The sequence below is a fragment of the Brachyhypopomus gauderio genome, chromosome 2, assembly GCF_052324685.1.
Source record: "Brachyhypopomus gauderio isolate BG-103 chromosome 2, BGAUD_0.2, whole genome shotgun sequence".
NCBI classification, from domain to species: Eukaryota; Metazoa; Chordata; class Actinopteri; order Gymnotiformes; family Hypopomidae; genus Brachyhypopomus; species Brachyhypopomus gauderio.
The window spans coordinates 14,027,673-14,046,469 of NC_135212.1; the positions used below are offsets into that span (position 1 = coordinate 14,027,673).

Consider the following 18,797-nt stretch of genomic DNA (forward strand, 5'->3'; position numbering starts at 1 on the left):
CCTTTGGCATTAATTTCATCACCTCCGTTTGCCTCTCCTAATCTACTTTCAGCTTTCACTCTTCCCTCAGTTAATGATGTTTCTAAATTAATTCAAAAATCAAAATCTTCAACTTGTCAATTAGATCCCCTTCCAACTGTTCTTGTTAAAGCTAGTCTCTCCTATGTGTCCCCTCTCATTACAGACATTATACATTCTTCCCTTACCACTGATGTCTTTCCCCTTGCTCTCAAAGCAGCTGTTATAACACCAATACTTAAAAAACCCGGTTTAGATCCAAATGACCTTAATAATTTTGGGCCTATTTCAAATCTTCCATTTGTTTCCAAAATTCTTGAAAAAATAGTTGCAGCTCAACTCCATGCTCATTTGTCCGATAATGGTCTATATGAACAACTTCAATCTGGTTTCCGTCCACTTCATAGTACTGAAATGGCACTTCTTAAGATCACCAATGATCTCCTTCTTGCTGCTGATTCTGGTCTACTATCTATACTTCTTCTGCTTGATCTAACTGCGGCCTTTGATACAATTTCACATGACATCCTCCTCGACAGACTCTCTTCTTTAGCCATTGCAAATATACCTCTTCAATGGTTCCACTCTTATCTCTCTGGCCGCACTCAGTTTGTTCAGTTAAAATCATTTATATCTCACTCTGTTTTGGTTACCTCAGGTGTTCCTCAGGGCTCTGTCCTGGGACCCTTGTTATTTATTATTTATCTTCTTCCCCTGGGATATATTTTTCGTAAGCATGATATTCAGTTTCACTGCTACGCGGATGACACCCAGCTGTACTTTTCAACCAAACCTAATGCTACACTCCCACCTTCATCTCTTACTGATTGTCTCCTTGAAATAAAACATTGGTTTACCCTCAACTTTCTTAAATTGAATTGCAATAAAACAGAATTTCTACTGATTGGCACTAAATCAACATTAAGTAAATGTCATAATCTCTGCATTTCGGTTGATAATTATTCCATATCTCCCTCTCCTCAGGTTAAGAGTCTGTGTGTCATCCTTGATAGCACTCGTTCTTTTGTTTCTCATGTTAATAATAGGGCTGCCACAAACGATTATTTTAATAGTCGACTAATCACCGATTAATTTTTACGATTAGTCGACTAGTCGGATTGTACGTTAATTGAATATAAAACATACAGCTTATCACACTAGAATGCAACTGCTATTATATAACCATGATTAGATTTCAGCTATAACTAAAAATAAAAACCATTAAGATCATAGTTCATTAAACCTTTAATGAAATATGCAGCTTGTTGCAACAAACAATTATTAAAATAAGGATAAGGCACTGCCTTAAAAAACACAAAAATAAATAGGCCTACATTAATAAAGAATTTTTTTAGGTTTTTCTTTCTTTCATTAGTCTCTGGCATCAAACTTCGCTACATTTAAATCAAATTAGGTAGGGACCTGAAACTAAGGAGTTATTCACAAAAATAAAGTTTTGGTCTCACTGACGTTACAGAAAATACACGAATGCGTGCTAAGGATAATTAAACCAATCGCCATCACTAATGTTAACTTTTACAGTTACCACGTTAAGCAGGGTTGCCAACTCTCACGCATTGAGAGTGAGACACACGCATTTGACCGTCTTCACACGCTCACACACCACACATCCGATATCTCACGCCGAAAAAAAGTTGGCAACCCTGCGATAAGTAAGTACTAAGTTAACGCTCTGTTTATGGTAACTTTAGCAGCTAACGAGCAATTTAGATTACAGAGATGACGGTCCCTAATATCCTAATATTCATCGTTGTCACAAGTAGCCACAACATGCTTCAGGTACGTGGTTGTGCTGCCGTGGAAGGCAAGTTCTGCCTTGCAGATATTGCACGCGTTTCGGAACCCGACTACGGAAAATGATCCCGCACTTTTGAGTTCCGTAACAGGTTAGCCACGATACCAGAGCCTGTCTGTATAACGTCCTGGGATGTCGTCAACTGTCTACCCCGGTTTCCACTAAACTGCGCATGTGCGTCAAGGACAGAACCGCAGACGCAGCAGTGGAAACTGTCGCAGCAGTTTGGAGAGGAAAAAAAACGACGCATCGACTAATAAATTAGTCGTCGACTATTTTAGTAGTCGACATAGTCGTGACTAGTCGACTAATCATGGCAGCCCTAGTTAATAAATATCACTCGGTCAGCTTATTTCCATCTTCGAAATATAAATCGTCTTCGTCCTTCTCTTAATCATCACTCTACTGCTATCTTGGTTCATAGTCTGGTTACTTCTCGTTTAGATTACTGTAATTCTCTTTTGTTTGGTCTACCTCAGAAAACCCTTCATAAATTACAATTAGTACAAAATTCAGCTGCTCGTATTATTACACGGACCCCTACAATGCATCATATCACTCCTGTTTTACAGCAGCTTCATTGGCTTCCCATTTCTCATCATATTAATTATAAAATACTCCTTTTAACTTTCAAAGCTCTCCATAATCTTGCCCTTTTATATCTTTTAGACCTCCTTCATATTGCTACACCAGTTCGCACCCTTAGATCTTGTTCTTCTATCTATCTCACTATTCCACCTGTCCGTCTTGCCACTATGGGGAACAGAGCATTTAGTTGTGCTGCTCCACGCCTTTGGAACTCACTTCCAGCTGATCTTCGTAATACAGATTCATTACCACATTTTAAAATAAAACTTAAAACTCACTTGTTTAAAGTTGCCTATGACCTGTAAATTTTACTTGCAATGTTTCTTTTTTGTACTTATTTTTATTGTGTATTTTTAATTTGTTTGTTAAATTATGTAAGGTGACCTTGAGTGCCAAGAAAGGCGCCATTAAATAAAATGTATTATTATTATTATTATTATTATTACTATTATTATCAAAGCCACAGATCTCAATCAGTCTCAACGTTACCAGTCACCTCCATGATCTTTGTCCAGTCAATAATTAGTGACAAATATTACACAAATGTGGTTAAAGCAAGCACAGTATAATTAGTCTTCTCTAGTGTTAGGGAGACACGTATACGGCAAAAGTGTAAATGCAGTTGTTCAGCAAATGAAAAATCAAAACTTCAAGACTTTGACATACAGTATAAGATATTCACAATATAAAAGATTGTAAATAAGGAATATAGAAACCCACAAATCAGCTTTACAGCTGAACACCAACACCCCTCCCCCAACCCCACCCCCCCTACACACACACACACACACACAAACACAGTGCTGACAACACGACATACCTGGATCAAAGTGAGAAAGACAGAATGGGTAAATGAGAAAGACTCAGAGCACGAGGACTTGTGTGTCCCAACTGGCTCTCTGCCCTCCTCCTCAATCATTAACTAGAGAGACGTTACGTAAACCAGGACAGGCACGTTGAGACCATACGCTCTCCACACAGACACATACACTGTCCACACAGACACACACGCTTAAACAGACACACACACTGTCCACACAGACACATACGCTTAAACAGACACACACGCTTATACAGACACACACGCTGTCCACACAGACACACGCTTATACAGTATACACAGCATGACTACACCACTACTGTCATTTAGTATACAGTATACACAACAGTAGCACTACACCACTACTGTAATATAGTGTACAGTATACACAATAGTAGAACTACACCACTACTGTAATATAGTGTACATTATACACAACAGTAGAACTACACCACTACTGTAATATAGTGTACAGTATACACAACAGCAGAACTACACCACTACTCTTATACAGCATACTCTGTAATACCCCCTGCCCCAACAACAGCAGAACTGCCCCACCCCCCCTGCCCCCCCCCCCCCCCCCCCCCCAACAGCAGATGAATAGCAGGTATTTCCAGACCTATAGCACAGCTGCCTGGAGCCATTTTGGATGTAGGGAGGCTCTTCATACTCGACTCCTCTGATCTCAGCTCTTCTGCTGAAACACGACTCTCACGCTCTGCTAACTGACAGCACATGGGGACCCGAGTACCTGTACCTCACCTGGGAGAGCAGGTAGGACAAGATGGTAGCAACACTCAGGTCACCAGGTCACTTTACACTTTACACACTGTGTGATACTGATAAATATACTTGTGGATATGAGTGGATTTAATATTGCTGAGAATGTAAAAATAAATAGGAGGACATAGTTCAAACTGTGAGAGCTTCTGACACCCAAATAGAGCTTCATCTTTCTTTTTTTTACCAATGAGTGGAGCAAATACATCACATATATAAGCTATAACCCATAAACCTATCACATCTATAAGCTATAACTCATAAACCCATCACATCTATAAGCTATAACTCAAACCCACCACATCTATAAGCTATAACTCATAAACCCATCACACCTATAAGCTATAACCCATAAACCCATCACATCTATAAGCTATAACCCATAAACCCATCACAGCTATAAGAACCTGATTATCTTCCTGTCTGAAGCCTCATCTTGGCCCAGACGTCAGAGTTAGGGTTAGTTATGTTAGTTAGAGACACCAGCGGCCATAGTCAAGTGTACCCCGGGGGCTAGAGCACCTGACATCAGGGCTAATCTAAAGGTGCTGGCTAAACGTAGATACTCAAAGATAGTTATTCACGTCGGCACCAATGATGTGGGATTGAGACAGTCTGAGATCACTAGATTATTCATGGCTGGTGTTGGTTTGTTTTCTTGTTCGGAGTATGGCATGTTTAGTCTAGACCCTTTCGCCACTGATAGTAATAGTGATAGTATTTGTGAGAGGTGCCAGTTAGTTACTTCTCTTGTGGCGAAAGTGGAAAGCTTAGAGCGCCGCGTCCACTCACTATTGAGGGACAGAGAGACAGGGTCTGTAGTAGCTGTGGACGCGCCAGGGAGAACTAGCGCCTCCGCGACTCCGCGACACTGAATCGTTATAACCCCCCCCCCCCCCCCCCCCCCCCGCTCAACAAAATACACTCGCCACCGGCTCCAGGTTAAAATCTCACTCCAAGCGAACGTCAAAAGTTGGCAACCCTGCCCGCTGAGGAGACTCTGGTGATAGGAGACTCTATAGTTCGGCACGTGAAAGTCGCTATTCCTGTAGGGGCACCAGCGGTTACAGTCAGCTGTTTACCGGGAGCCAGAGCGCCGGACATTAGTGGCAACCTTAGACTGCTAGCCCATAGATTCTCTAGGATAGTTATACATGTAGGGGCCAACAATATACGTCTGCGGCAGTCAGAAGTGACTAAAGCTAATGTTAAAGAGGTGATTAAATTAGCCCAGACGATGTCCGATGCCGTAATCTGCTCTGGCCCCATCCCAATGTGGCGCGGTTATGAGCAATACAGCAGGCTCACGTCGTTAAACTGCTGGATGTCCAAGTGGTGCTCCGAAAATCAAGTGGGCTTTATTAATAATTGGAAAGAGTTCGAGGGCAAGCCTGGTCTTTTAGGCAGGGACGGTGTCCACCCCACCCGGGATGGCGCTGCCCTGTTATCTTGCAGCATAGCCCGTAGCCTGTTAGTTAGTGGGCAGTGTAGTACTAGGAGCTGCTGACTAACCAGAGTCGCGACCAGGCCGCAGACTAACGGGCTAAACCGTCTGTCTGCAAGCTGCTTAGAGGTGTCACCAAGATCCCATAGGATTGAGACTGTGTCTGTGCCCCGGGTTAAATTAAATCATAAGAAAATAGTCCGTCCTAAGTTTTTAACTAATATTCAAACTTCACATCCAATTATTACCTATATGACCGATCTGAAAATTGGATTAATTAATATTCGATCACTCAACTCTAAAGCAGTTTTTATGAATGAACTTATAACTGACCAGAAAATTGATATTCTATGTCTAACTGAAATGTGGATTCAATCTGGTGACTATTTATCTCTAAACGAAGCCACTCCTGTGGGATATAGTTATATACATAAACCTAGATTGTCAGGCAGAGGAGGAGGAATATGTATAATATATCGTGATTGTTTAGAAATTCATCAGAAATACTTAGATATCTTTAATTCATTTGAGATGCTGTCTATTAATGTAATTAGTCCATCTGAAAATAAAAGTTCATTTTCCCTAACAAATGTATATAGACCACCAGGGCCTTACTCAGATTTCTTAAAAGATTTCACAGATTTTACAGCAAATTTAGCAGTTAGTAGTGACAAAATTATAATTTTGGGGGGGGGGCAACGTAACACTCAAATGGGTGGTGAACGTAACACTCGTCTGAAAATAAATTCTCCGGTTTAAAATATAGTCTCCCGTTAAAATTTTTTTGGCATTTGGGTCCGTATCCAGTTAATCAGGAATGTGATTGGGTCCGGACAGGACGGCGTTCGGGTCCGGTGTTCTGTCGATTTTTCCTACCCATCGAAAATTCATACCAAGGCTTACTGCGCATGCGCAAGTCGCTTTTACGTCAATATTTTGGTGGCCGCCTACTACACCCATCGATTTTTCCTGCCTGCTAGCGAATTTCAACAGTGCAGTATTATTTAGTCCTTTCAATAGTGCAGTAAGTTAATTCTTGTTTATAATTTCTTCTTTGTTTGCAATTGCAATGTTTTCAACTGTGCATTAAGTTAACTAGTTGATTTTACTACCTGTTATTACCTATTTATAGGGACTTGGATATTTCCGCATGATAATGATTGAGCCGTGTATACACTAATACGCAAAATAAAACTTTTATTTTAAAGCTCATCCTACTTTTTAAACGCCGATTTGCGCTACATTACAACGTTTCCATAAGGTAAACAAACTAAGAGATACGCCTACAAATACTACTTTTTAAACGCTAAATTGCGCTACATTATGACGTTTCCATAAGGTAAACAAACTAAGAGATACGTCTACAATACTACTTTTTAAACGCTAAATTGCGCTACATTACGACGTTTCCATAAGGTAAACAAACTAAGAGATACGTCTACAAATACTAATTTTTAAACGCTGATTTGCGCTACATTACGACGTTTCCATAAGGTAAACAAACTAAGAGATACGTCTACAAATACTACTTTTTAAACGCTAAATTGCGCTACATTACGACGTTTCCATAAGGTAAACAAACTAAGAGATACGTCTACAAATACGCGATGCCAACGGACACGGTAGGAAAATTCGACAGACTAGTCTATAAATACTCGCTGCCAGCTGATACGGTAGGAAAATTCGACAAAGTAGGAAAATCCGACAGAACACCGGATCCGGACCGTGGTCCGCCATTTGGTGATACCTGACGTAGATAATATAAATATACTCTGGCAAACCGTAGCTATATCTGATCACTATTTAGTCCAATTTGAGATTCATCTTAACATAAATACCCGCCCGTCTCCTCGGCAGTGTATAAAGCGCTCGATAAATTCATTAACAGCAACACAGTTTATTGAAGCCCTCCCTGATTTAACTGCTCTAGCCCACTCACCATCCGATCCAGGAGAGTTAGACAGTCTAACCAACTGCATAGATAATACCTGCAGATCAGCTCTAGATATAGTAGCTCCACTCAAATATAAAAAGACTAGATCTAAAAAACTCGCTCCGTGGTACACTGACCAAACTAGAAACTTAAAACAAATAGCACGTAAATTAGAGCGTAAATGGCGATCTACTAAGTTGGAAGTATTCTACTGTGCCTGGAAGGATAGCATCATTGACTACAAACGGGCACTCGCTAAAGCATGCTCAGCATACCTAGACTCACTGATAGAGAAAAATAAAAACAATCCTAGATTTCTTTTTAATACTATTTCCAAACTTACAAAAAATTAAGCAGGCGCAGAACCTCAGATTCCAGTAAACCTCACTAGTAATGTATTTATAGATTTTTTTGATAATAAAATAGAGAATATTAGACAAAATATAAAACCTTTTATTAGCAATACAACTGGTATGTCATCTGGTTTGGTTGATATCGATTTAAATCGCATACTGGGAGAAAAACTTGATGCTTTTCATCCACTCCCACAATCAGAATTAGAGAAAATAATTTCTTCCTTAAATTGTGCTACCTGCACACTAGACTCAGTTCCCTCAAAGTTATTAAAAGAGGTATTACCAGCGGTAACTGAACCTCTTCTAATTATAGTTAACTCATTCATTACAATAGGTCACATGCCCAAATCATGTAAATTAGCAGTTATTAAACCTCTGATCAAGAAACCAAATCTTGATCCTACTGTACTATCTAATTATAGACCCATTTCAAACACATCATTTATATCTAAGATCATAGAAAAAGCTGTTGCCCAGCAATTATGCCTATATCTGCATAGGCATCACATATTTGAAAAGTTCCAATCTGGTTTTAGGCCCCATCACAGTACTGAAACAGCATTAGTTAAAGTAACAAATGACCTCCTCCTTGCTTCAGATCAAGGCTATGTATCGCTGTTAGTGCTTCTTGATCTTAGTGCAGCTTTCGACACATTTGATCATAGGATCTTGCTAGAAAGGTTAGAACGCTGGGTTGGAGTCTCTGGCACAGCCCTTTCATGGTTTCATTCTTACTTAACAAATCGCTATCAGTTTGTAGAGCTCAATAATATTCCATCCAAACGTACAAAAGTTAAATATGGGGTCCCGCAAGGCTCCATTCTAGGACCACTATTATTTACATTATATATGCTACCATTGGGCACAGTTATAAACAAACATGGTGTCAATTTTCACTGCTATGCAGATGACACTCAACTTTACATATCAGCCAAACCTGATGACAAACTCAGTTTAAGAAAAATTGAGGCCTGTATAAGAGATATTAAATGCTGGATGTCTCTAAACTTCCTCCAACTTAATGAGGACAAAACAGAAGTTCTCCTTCTGGGCCCTAAGGCCTCAAAACAGAAAATTCCAGATCTAATGCTTAATCTCGCATGCTACCCCATTACACCTGGCACAGTAGCCAAAAACCTAGGCGTCATACTCGACTCTGACCTATCGTTTGATAAATACATAGATAATACTACTAGGATAGCTTTTCTACATCTCCGTAACATTGCTAAATTAAAATGCATTATCACAGGATGATGCGGAAAAATTGGTGCACGCCTTTGTTAGCTCTAGATTAGACTACTGCAATGCACTACTGTCAGGATGTTCAAATAGGAATCTAAATAAACTTCAAATAGTTCAAAATGCCGCAGCCAGGGTTCTAACCAGAACTAGAAAATTTCAGCATATCAGTCCAGTCCTATCAGCCCTGCATTGGCTCCCAGTTAAATTCCGTATTGACTTTAAAATTCTTTTATTAACTTATAAAGCATTGCACGGGCTTGCTCCTGAGTACCTTCAGGAACTTATTTCCTATTACGAACCCCCACGCCCACTAAGATCACAGGGTGCTGGTCTTTTATTAGTTCCAAAAATTAACAAGGTAACAGCAGAGGGAAGATCCTTTTGTTGTAAGGCCCCCCAGCTTTGGAATAATCTTCCTAAATACGTGCGGGACTCTGACACAGTCACAATCTTTAAGTCTAGGTTGAAAACCCACTTATTTAGTTTAGCATTTGATAATTAATATCCCCCCTTAGATTAAGGTACAGATCCAGGGGTTCACAGGCGAAGGGTTTTATGGTAGACTGGGGCGCTGGTGCTGTCGTCCTGTCACTGCTCGTGGTCACTCAAGTTTGTTGACAGTGCAGTGGATGGATGCCATTGTCTCAGAATGCCCCCAAGCCTATGTTACCTTCTGGTTCTGCCTTTTTAGCTAGGCTGTAATAATTTAACTTAATGCCGGAGTTGCTGCCACACTCAGGAAATGTTTATAATTTTACCTGTCCTGTATATGTCCTCATACAGAGCTAATTTTCCCTGTTTCATTTCTCCACATGGCTGCCCGCCTGCTTGAGGAATAATGAGATGAGGAGACCAGCGATCCATCCTGGGCCAGCCACCTCCTGCCTAACCAGATGCATACATCATGATGGACATTATTACATATTTTTCCTTTTCTTTCTCTTCTTTCTGTCTAAATTCTTGTTGTTGTCATGGTGACCGGTGTCGGCCAGAGGAGGATGGGTTCCCCCCCTGAGTCTTGGTTCCTCTCAAGGTTTCTTCCTCATGCAAAAAAACTAGGGAGTTTTTCCTTGCCACTGTCGCCTTTGGCTTGCTCACTGGGGGCTAGGACTCGGCACTTGTAAAGCTGCTTTGTGACAACAACTGTTGTAAAAAGCGCTATATAAATAAAATTTGATTGATTGATTGATTGATAGATCAGAGGTGTCAATTGCAGGTTCAGAAAGTAAAAGTCCTCACCAGGATTTTAATCAAGCTTGCTAGATTTTCTAATTAGTGCAACACAGGTAAAATTTGTGGAATCAACACAATTCAGGAAGCCTGAGCAAAATCCTGGTGAGGACTTTTACTTTCTGAACCTGGAATTGACACCTCTGCTAAAGATAACGTTAAGGAGGTGTGTGAGTTAGCGGGGACGATGTCAGACAACGTAATATGCTCTGGTCCTATTCCAATTCGGTGTGGCGCTGAAACCTATAGCAGGTTATGGGCACTATACCGCTGGATGTCTAAATGGTGCTCAGAAAACAAAGTGGGTTATATAGATCATTGGACACGTTTTGAGGGCAGGTCTGGCCTTTTGAAGTGAGACAGCATTCACCCCTCTTGGGAGGGTGCTGCTCTCATTTCCTGTAGCATATCTGCTAGGCTTAATAGTGGTAGTGTTAGGGTGACCAGATTTGGGTTTCTGAAAAGGAGGACACCTTTTTTGCTGGGTGGGGGTCATCGGTGTATCGGTGAATGCAGGGTTGCTAACTTTTGAAGATCACTTTTGCACTGTACAGTTATTCTGTTTGAGGCAGTCAAACAAAATCCCGGGCAATTTTGAAATTCCCCCCGGAAATTTTTTAGGTCTCAAAAGTAGGACATGTCTGGGGAAAAAGAGGATGTCTGGTCACCCTAGGTAGTGTAGCAGTAGTTAATGGGGATTGACAAACCAGAACCGAGGCCAGGCAGCAGACTCACAGGCTAAACCGACTGTCTGCGAGCTGCAGGTCACACCAGATTGAAACCGTGTCTGTTCCTCGAGTACCAAAAAAATTTTTTCGCAAAGTTAGTAGACAAAATTTAATCATGGTTAAATTCAACTACGCTCCCTCAGAGAGTAGGTTAATTCTGAAATAAAAACAATTCAGAACTCCTTTTTAAAACTGTTTCCAGCTTTATGAGGAGTCATAAACAAATCAATTCTCTAATTCCACTAGAGTGTAGCAGTAACAATTTTATGAAATTCTTTAATGATAATATTAGGGAAAAAATTTGTAGTGCTATTTCAGAGGCTGTCAACATGTGAATGCACCTTGACAGCTGTCTGGTCAGCTCTGATGCCATGTTAGAGTCCTTCTCCCCAGTTGGTCGTGAGGAGCTTATTTCACTGGTGGAATCTGCTAAGCCCTCCACATGCATACTAGATGCTGTACCAACCCCTCTACTTAAAGAATTACTGCATAGCAATGTAGAAGCTTTGCTTACCATTATTAACTATTCTCTGAGCCTGAGCTACATTCCCAGTTCATTTAAACAAGCAGTTATCAAGCCGCTAATTAAAAAACCTGGTCTTAACCCCCAGGAACTGTCCAACTACAGGCCAATTTCTAATCTGTCATTCATATCCAAAATTTTAGAGAAAGTAGTTTCTTCATAACTCTCTTCCTGGGAGTCCCCTGTCGGTCTCCATCTCCTCTGCCTCCTCACTGCCCAGGCTCCAGCTCATGGACGTGGCTGGACCTCCTGCCCGGGAGCAGTCTATCGCGCTCCCCTCAGAGCGGTAAGAGGAAGCGCTTGCCTCCGAGCGATTCCACCCCTTAACGGTCCTGGCCGAACGCTCCGAGGGGGGCGGACTACCCTCGTCCTCAGTGCCTGGCTCACTGTCCGTGCACTCGGAGATACCCGAGTACACGGACGGAGGATGGTCTTCTTCGCCCCCACCGTAGTATACAGTGGGAGCCGAGCACACTGACGGAGGGTAGGCTTCCTCATCTTCTTCCTCTTCCTCCTCCTCCTCACCGTAGTCGATGGTAGAATTGGAGCACACCGACGGAGGGTAGTTCTCCTCCTCCTCCCCCTCCACCTCTCCACCGTAGGCTACGGCGGGGACGGAGCTTACGGACGGAGGGTAGGCTTCCTCCTCCTCTTCCTCCTCCTCCTCCTCTTCACCACTCGCTCTCGGGGGTCTTCTCCATAGCGCAGAACCCGACTGAGCCCCTCCGCAGAGGTGAGGGCTCCCCGGAGGAAGAGGGTATCACCTCCCCCAAATCCGCACCGCCTCCTGGCGGAGGCCATCCGCCTTCTCGGGGACGGGGTGCTCCCATGCCTAACGCAGTAGGGACGCACACACCGGGTCCTGCGTCAGCTGCTCCAGCGTCGGCGTGACTTTGCATCGCTGGGGGGAGGAAGAGGCACGGTGACATCGCTTGCTGGGGCGCTGGCCCTTCTTTGGCCGGGTGGTGTAACCCGGCATAGTTGGTGTCTCCTTTCGGCTCGTCGTTCTGTGACGCGGGCGAAGGACGAGACACGGAATCCTTGCTTTGCTGACGGTCATGCAGACGAGTAGTCGTAGACAACGTGAACACACGCCCCGAAGGGAGGGTTCGGGGACTGCAACATGACAGTCACTAAGGCTGCCTTTTTCCATTTATGTAAAATGACACTTACTTTCATTAGCTGATGCAGAGAAGCTGGTCCATGCTTTTGTCTCATCAAGACTGGACTACTGTAAAAGTATTCTAATTGGATGCTCTAAATCAGAGGTCACCAACAGGCGGACCGCGGTCCAGATCCGGACCCGAACGCAGTCCTGTCCGGACCCAATCTCATTCCTGATTAACTGGATACGGACCCAAAAATATTTCTTAATTTTGACGGGAGAATTAATTTTAAACCGGAGCATTTATTTCAGCGCTATTAAAAAAAACACTCCGTCACGAGTTCGTATAAATAAAAGGTGTAGTCCCTACCACACTAAAACTGAAAAATAAATCATTATACATTAAAATAAATTAACATAAATAATAGTAGTGCACTCTGGAATTCACATTTAGAAGTAAAAAAAGGCTACTGCAAAAAGTGTATTTAAGTATACTTTAAACAACGTTAAGTAACTTTAAATCTTTAAGTAACTAAAACTTCAGTATTAATAGATGATTGATCAGTTGTAGTACAATCACTCTTTTTTTCTACCTGTATGCTGTCGCTAGGCTAAAGTACTTGAAAATGCTTGAATTGTAACTTCATTTCACAACCAATAGCTATCTGACTGAACAGTTCTCTTGTATTACCTTAACAAATACGAGCCTCTTGTAATTCCAGGATGAAACATGAGAGAACGTGAAGGCGTTAAGATTGGGCGTTATAATGAATAATTGAATAATTTCGAGTATATGTATAAATATTTAACTTAATTAATTTTAACGTGCTGGGAAATATTGAAATGGACCTTTAAAGTGACATACAAGTGCTTTAATTCCACCTTGTAAATGTGTATGAACCCTGCAAACATGACTTTGTTCATTGCGTTGCGGCGCGCACAAAGTTACAAAATTTGAGAGGTGCACGACCTGGCGAATCGACAGCGAGCGAGGCCACCGCGATTACATCATTTTCACTGTGCGGACCCTCGCGCTGCGTATATAAACCAGGCTTTAGCGCCCTTCATTGAAATGTTCCGAAAGCACCGCTTGCAAACTGGCTTGTTCATGTCCTTCGGTTTTCCATCTGTATCTGCTTCGAATCCAAAGTATTTCCACACAGCACTTCTGCTGCTTTCCTTGCTTATTAAGACGAGCTGCGAACACACTGCATTTGCTTTAGCTGCCATTTTAGCATTACAAACAGTTCTGTGCATTATGACAGCTTGGGTGGGTCAAACGAAAGCGCATTTTATGTAAAAAGAATTGATACTTGGAGAAACGAGTATTTCTCGTACCGTTTCAGAATGTTCAGTATCGATACGTATTGATATATCGATTTTTTTGACAACACTATAACCTATAAGGCAGGGGTCACCAACCTTTTTGAAACTGGGAGCTACTTCTTGGATACCAATTATTGCGGAGGGCTATAAGTTGTTGAGCGTGGGGGGGGGGGGAGACCGCTAGGACAATCTCTAATAGTAGCAAAAAAAAAAGATGCAGCTCATTGGTGCGTGGCACTATAGTGAGCTATTTTTAGAACAGGCCCGCGGGCGACTCATGACGTCCTTGCGGACAACATGGTGATCCCTGCTATAAGGCGCTAAATGGTCTTGCCCAACAATATCTGAGTGAACTCATTGCTTACTACAGTCATAGCCAAAAGTTTTGAGAATGATACAAATATTAATTTTTACAAAGTCTACTGCTTCAGTTTTTATAATGGCAATTTACATATACTCCAGAATGTTATAAAGAGTGATCAGCTTAACAGCAATTAATTGCAAAGTCAATTTTTGCCTAGAAAATGAACTTTATACCCCAAAACACATTCAACTTCATTGCAGCCCTGCCTTAAAAGGACCAGCTAACATTGTTTCAGTGATTGCTCCATTAACACAGGTGTGGGTGTTGATGAGGACAGGGCTGGAGATCAATCTGTCAAGATTAAGTAAGAATGACACCACTGGACACTTTAAAAGGAGGCTGGTGTTTGGTATCATTTATATAGCGCCTTTTCAGGATACCCAAGGCGCTTTACAATTGTTAACACAGCTACGTCTCAGACAACCAATCACACACCGGCGACAAAATCACACACTGCACAAAAATGGCCTAACAGGGAAGAGTATCGCAGCTAGAAAGATTGCACCTCAGTCAACAATCTATTGCATCAACAAGAACTTCAAGGAGAGAGGTTCCATTGTTGCCAAAAAAGCTCCAGGGAGCCCAAGAAAGACCAGTAAGCGCCAGAACCGTCTCTTAAAAGTGTTTCAGCTGCGGGATCGGGCTACCAGCAGTGCAGAGCTTGCTCAGGAATGGCAGCAGTCAGGTGTGAGTGCATCTGCACTAGTGTTGTCAAAAAAATCGATATATCGATACGTATCGATACTGAACATTCTGAAACGGTACAATACTCGTTTCCCTTAAGTATCGATTCTTTTTACATAAAATGCGCTTTCGTTTGACCCACCCAAGCTGCCGTAATGCACAGGACAGTTTGTAATGCTAATATGGCAGCTAAAGCAAACACAGTGCTGTTGGATTCGAAGCAGATACAGATGGAAAACCGAAGGACATGAACAAGCCCGTTTGCAAGCGGTGCTTTTGGAACATTTCAACGAAGGGCGCTAAAGCCTGGTTGAGTGACCATAGCGCTCGACTCCGCGCGCACCTCGCGCGAACCTCCGCGAGCGGTGGAGGCATTATACTTTCCGCTTTGCAGTGTTGTCCGAAACTATATGTGGTAGTATAAAAGAAACACCCCTCAAAACGGGAATGAACACTTACCTGACGAATTTTAATGCTGCTTTGTGTTTCAGTGTGTTTCAGGTTTGAAAAGTGCTGCAATTTAGGCTAAAGTACTTGAAAATGTTGAAATTGTAACTACTTCGTTTCACAACAAATATCTGTCTGACTGAACAGTTCTCTGTATGACGTTAACAAATACGAGCCTCTTGTAATTCCAGGATGAAACATGAGAGAACGTGAAGACGTTAAGATTGGGCGTTTTGAAAATAAACAACCATTAAATAATGTGATTAAAAGCGCAATATTTCGAATCATTTCGAGTATATGTATAAATATTTAACTTAATTAAGTTTAACGTGCTGGGAAATATTGGTACAAGCGCTTGAATTGAACCCTGCAAACATGACTTTGTTCATTGCGCTGAGGCGCGGCGCGCGCGAAGTTACAAAATTCGAGAGGTGCACGACCTCGCGTGCGCCACGCTTCAGCGCGATGAACCAAGTCATGTTTGCAGGGTTCATACACCTTGTGGAATTCAAACACTTGTATGTCACTTTCAAGGTCCATTTCAATATTTCCCAGCACGAGCAAAGACACTTTGTCAGACGTTCAAAAGACGTCCACTGAAAAGCCAGAATGAAAGTTTTAGCGACGTCTTTTTTAAACGTCTATTACTGCCGTTCAGTTGCAGTTTTTGCACGTCCTGACATCCAATAAAGGTCCTAGTCAGACGTTCAGATAGAAAACTCGTCATAGACGTTCATGTTAAGTTAAAAGGTTAAGGTCCTAGTCACACTGTCAGATTTTGAACCAGTTTTGAACGTCCACCAGACATGCAAAAATGGGTCTGGACTGACCGACGTGATACAGACTTGATTTTAACGTCTTTCTGATGTCGCATGTTTGTTGGGATAAGTTAAATATTTATACATATACTCGAAATTATTCGCTTTTTTATCACATTATTTAATGGTTGTTTATTTTCAAAACGCCCAATCGTAACGTCTTCACGTTCTCTCATGTTTCATCCTGGAATTACAAGATGCTAGTATTTGTTAACACAAAAGAACTGTTCAGTCAGACAGATATTTGTTGTGAAATGAAGTTACAATTTCAAGCATTTTCAAACACAAAGCAACATTCATTTGTTTGTTTATAAAAAAAAATAAAAAGGCTTTAAAACGGAAATTAGCACCGTATCTGACTTTGGTATCGAAAATGGTATCGAATTTCAATATTTTTTAAAGTATCGTATCGAAGTTGTAATTTTTAGTATCGTGACAAGCCTAATCTGCACACACTGTGAGGCGGAGACTCTTGGAGCAAGGCCTGGTCTCAAGGAGGGCAGCAAAGAAGCAGAAACTTCTCTCCAGAAAAAACATCAGGGACAGACTGATATTTTGCAAAAGGTACAGGGAGTGGACTGCTGGGGTCTGGGGTAAAGTCATTTTCTCTGATGAATCCCCTTTCCGATTGTTTGGGACATCTGGAAAACAGCTTGTTCGGAGAAGACGGGGTGAGCGCTACCACCAGTCTTGTCTCATGCCAACTGTAAAGCATCCTGAAACCATTCATGTGTGGGGTTGCTTCTCAGCCAAGGGAATCGGCTCTCTCACAGTCTTCCAATCTTTAAATCTAGACTCAAAACTCACCTATTTAATCAAGCCTTCAGTTAATATTCCCCTTGTAAGGTGTGGGGCTCAGGGGCCCCCAGACGTTGAGATTTCTGGTAATCTGAGGTGTTGATGCTGTCATCCAGCTGTCATGGCATCACTCAGTTGTGACAATGACTTGACTGGAAAGCAATGTCTCAGTGAGCCCTCATGACTGTGGTCACCTCCGAACCCCTCCCTTTAGTTATGCTGCTATAGGACCGCACTTCCCAGTGACTCCTGCATGCCCGCCCCAGGAGAGGGAGACCCGGGACAGTGCCCCCCCAACCAAAGAGCGCAGGTCCAGGGGAACCAGAGGAAACAGAGCCCCCTCCCAACACCCCTTCCCCCCACACACACACCATGGGCCAGCAGCAAGGCTCCAACGCCACGTGCCCCCGAGAGTCACCCACCACCCATCTGGGCACCCTTCCCGCCGAGGGGAGCCCCGAGCCACCCCGGACCACAACCGCCCAGGGAAGCGGGCCAACCGCCACGTCGGAGCACCAAGCCAGGCCCCGAAACCCCAAGACGCCCTCCCTCTGGAGGGGAGCAGTAACCACAGGGGAGCAGCCAGGAGAGGACCGGGCACGACTAGCCCCCAACCCAGAACAAGCTGTCCTCACACATACACTCAAACTCATATTTACATTCACCCCTATATATACACCCCTACATACAAACACAACCCCTTGTATACACCCTTACCATGTATACACCTACACACTTCCCTATACACATACACACACACACACACAAACTCACCCGCATATATAGACCCTCACACATATACATACATATACATATACACACATACACCCCCCAATGTATTTACACATTCACCCCAATATATACACACACCCATATATCCCCCGCCCCCCCAACACGTACTCATTCATCCACCTACACATACAGAGACAAGGACAAAGACACACATTCATCCATTTTAGCAGAACTAATAATAAACGACCAAAAATGGAATAATCAATTGGTTTCATGCATTAAATATCTGAAAACCCTCTGAAGAGTTAGTTGTGCCTGATGTAACAGAGCTTTAATTCATCTCATTACAAAGAGTGTGAATGCAGGGAGACTCCAGCGTGGATCATGGAAACATCAGTACTACTATTACTACTACTACTACTACTACTACTCCTACTACCACTACTACTATTACTGGTCCTACTACTACTACTGATCCTACTACTATTACTACTACTACTGCTACTACTGATCCTACGTAAAATGGACACAAATTAAGTATTATATCGCGATCAATCTCCAGTGGTTGGCGCCAGAGCGAACTAGTAACTCATTGAATCATATATGTGGATCAGAGCGGAAGTGTGGCGTGAGAGTGTGTGAAAACGGTCAAATGCGTGTGTCTCATGCTCAATGCGTGAGAGCTGGCAACCCTGTACCCCTACTACCACTACTACTCCTACTATTACTACTACTACTTCTATTACCACTACTACTACTACTACTACTACTCCTACTATTACTACTACTACTACTACTACTTCTATTACCACTACTACTACTGCTACTACTACTACTTCTATTACCACTACTACTACTGCTACTACTACTACTACTACTACCACTACTACTACCACTACTACCCCTACTATTACTACTACTACTACTTCTATTACCACTACTACTACTGCTACTACTACTACTACCACTACTACCCCTACTATTACTACTACTACTACTTCTATTACCACTATTACTACTACTACTCCTACTACTACCACTA

At 42.3% G+C, this 18,797-nt stretch overlaps 1 protein-coding gene across 7 annotated transcripts in view; it reads right to left on the reverse strand.

Annotated features, from left to right (window-relative positions):
• The window catches only part of slc2a9l2 (solute carrier family 2 member 9, like 2), a 268,703-nt gene that overhangs the window by 245,247 nt on the left and 4,659 nt on the right, over nucleotides 1–18,797 (reverse strand). The gene's annotated exons all lie outside the window — the stretch shown is intronic.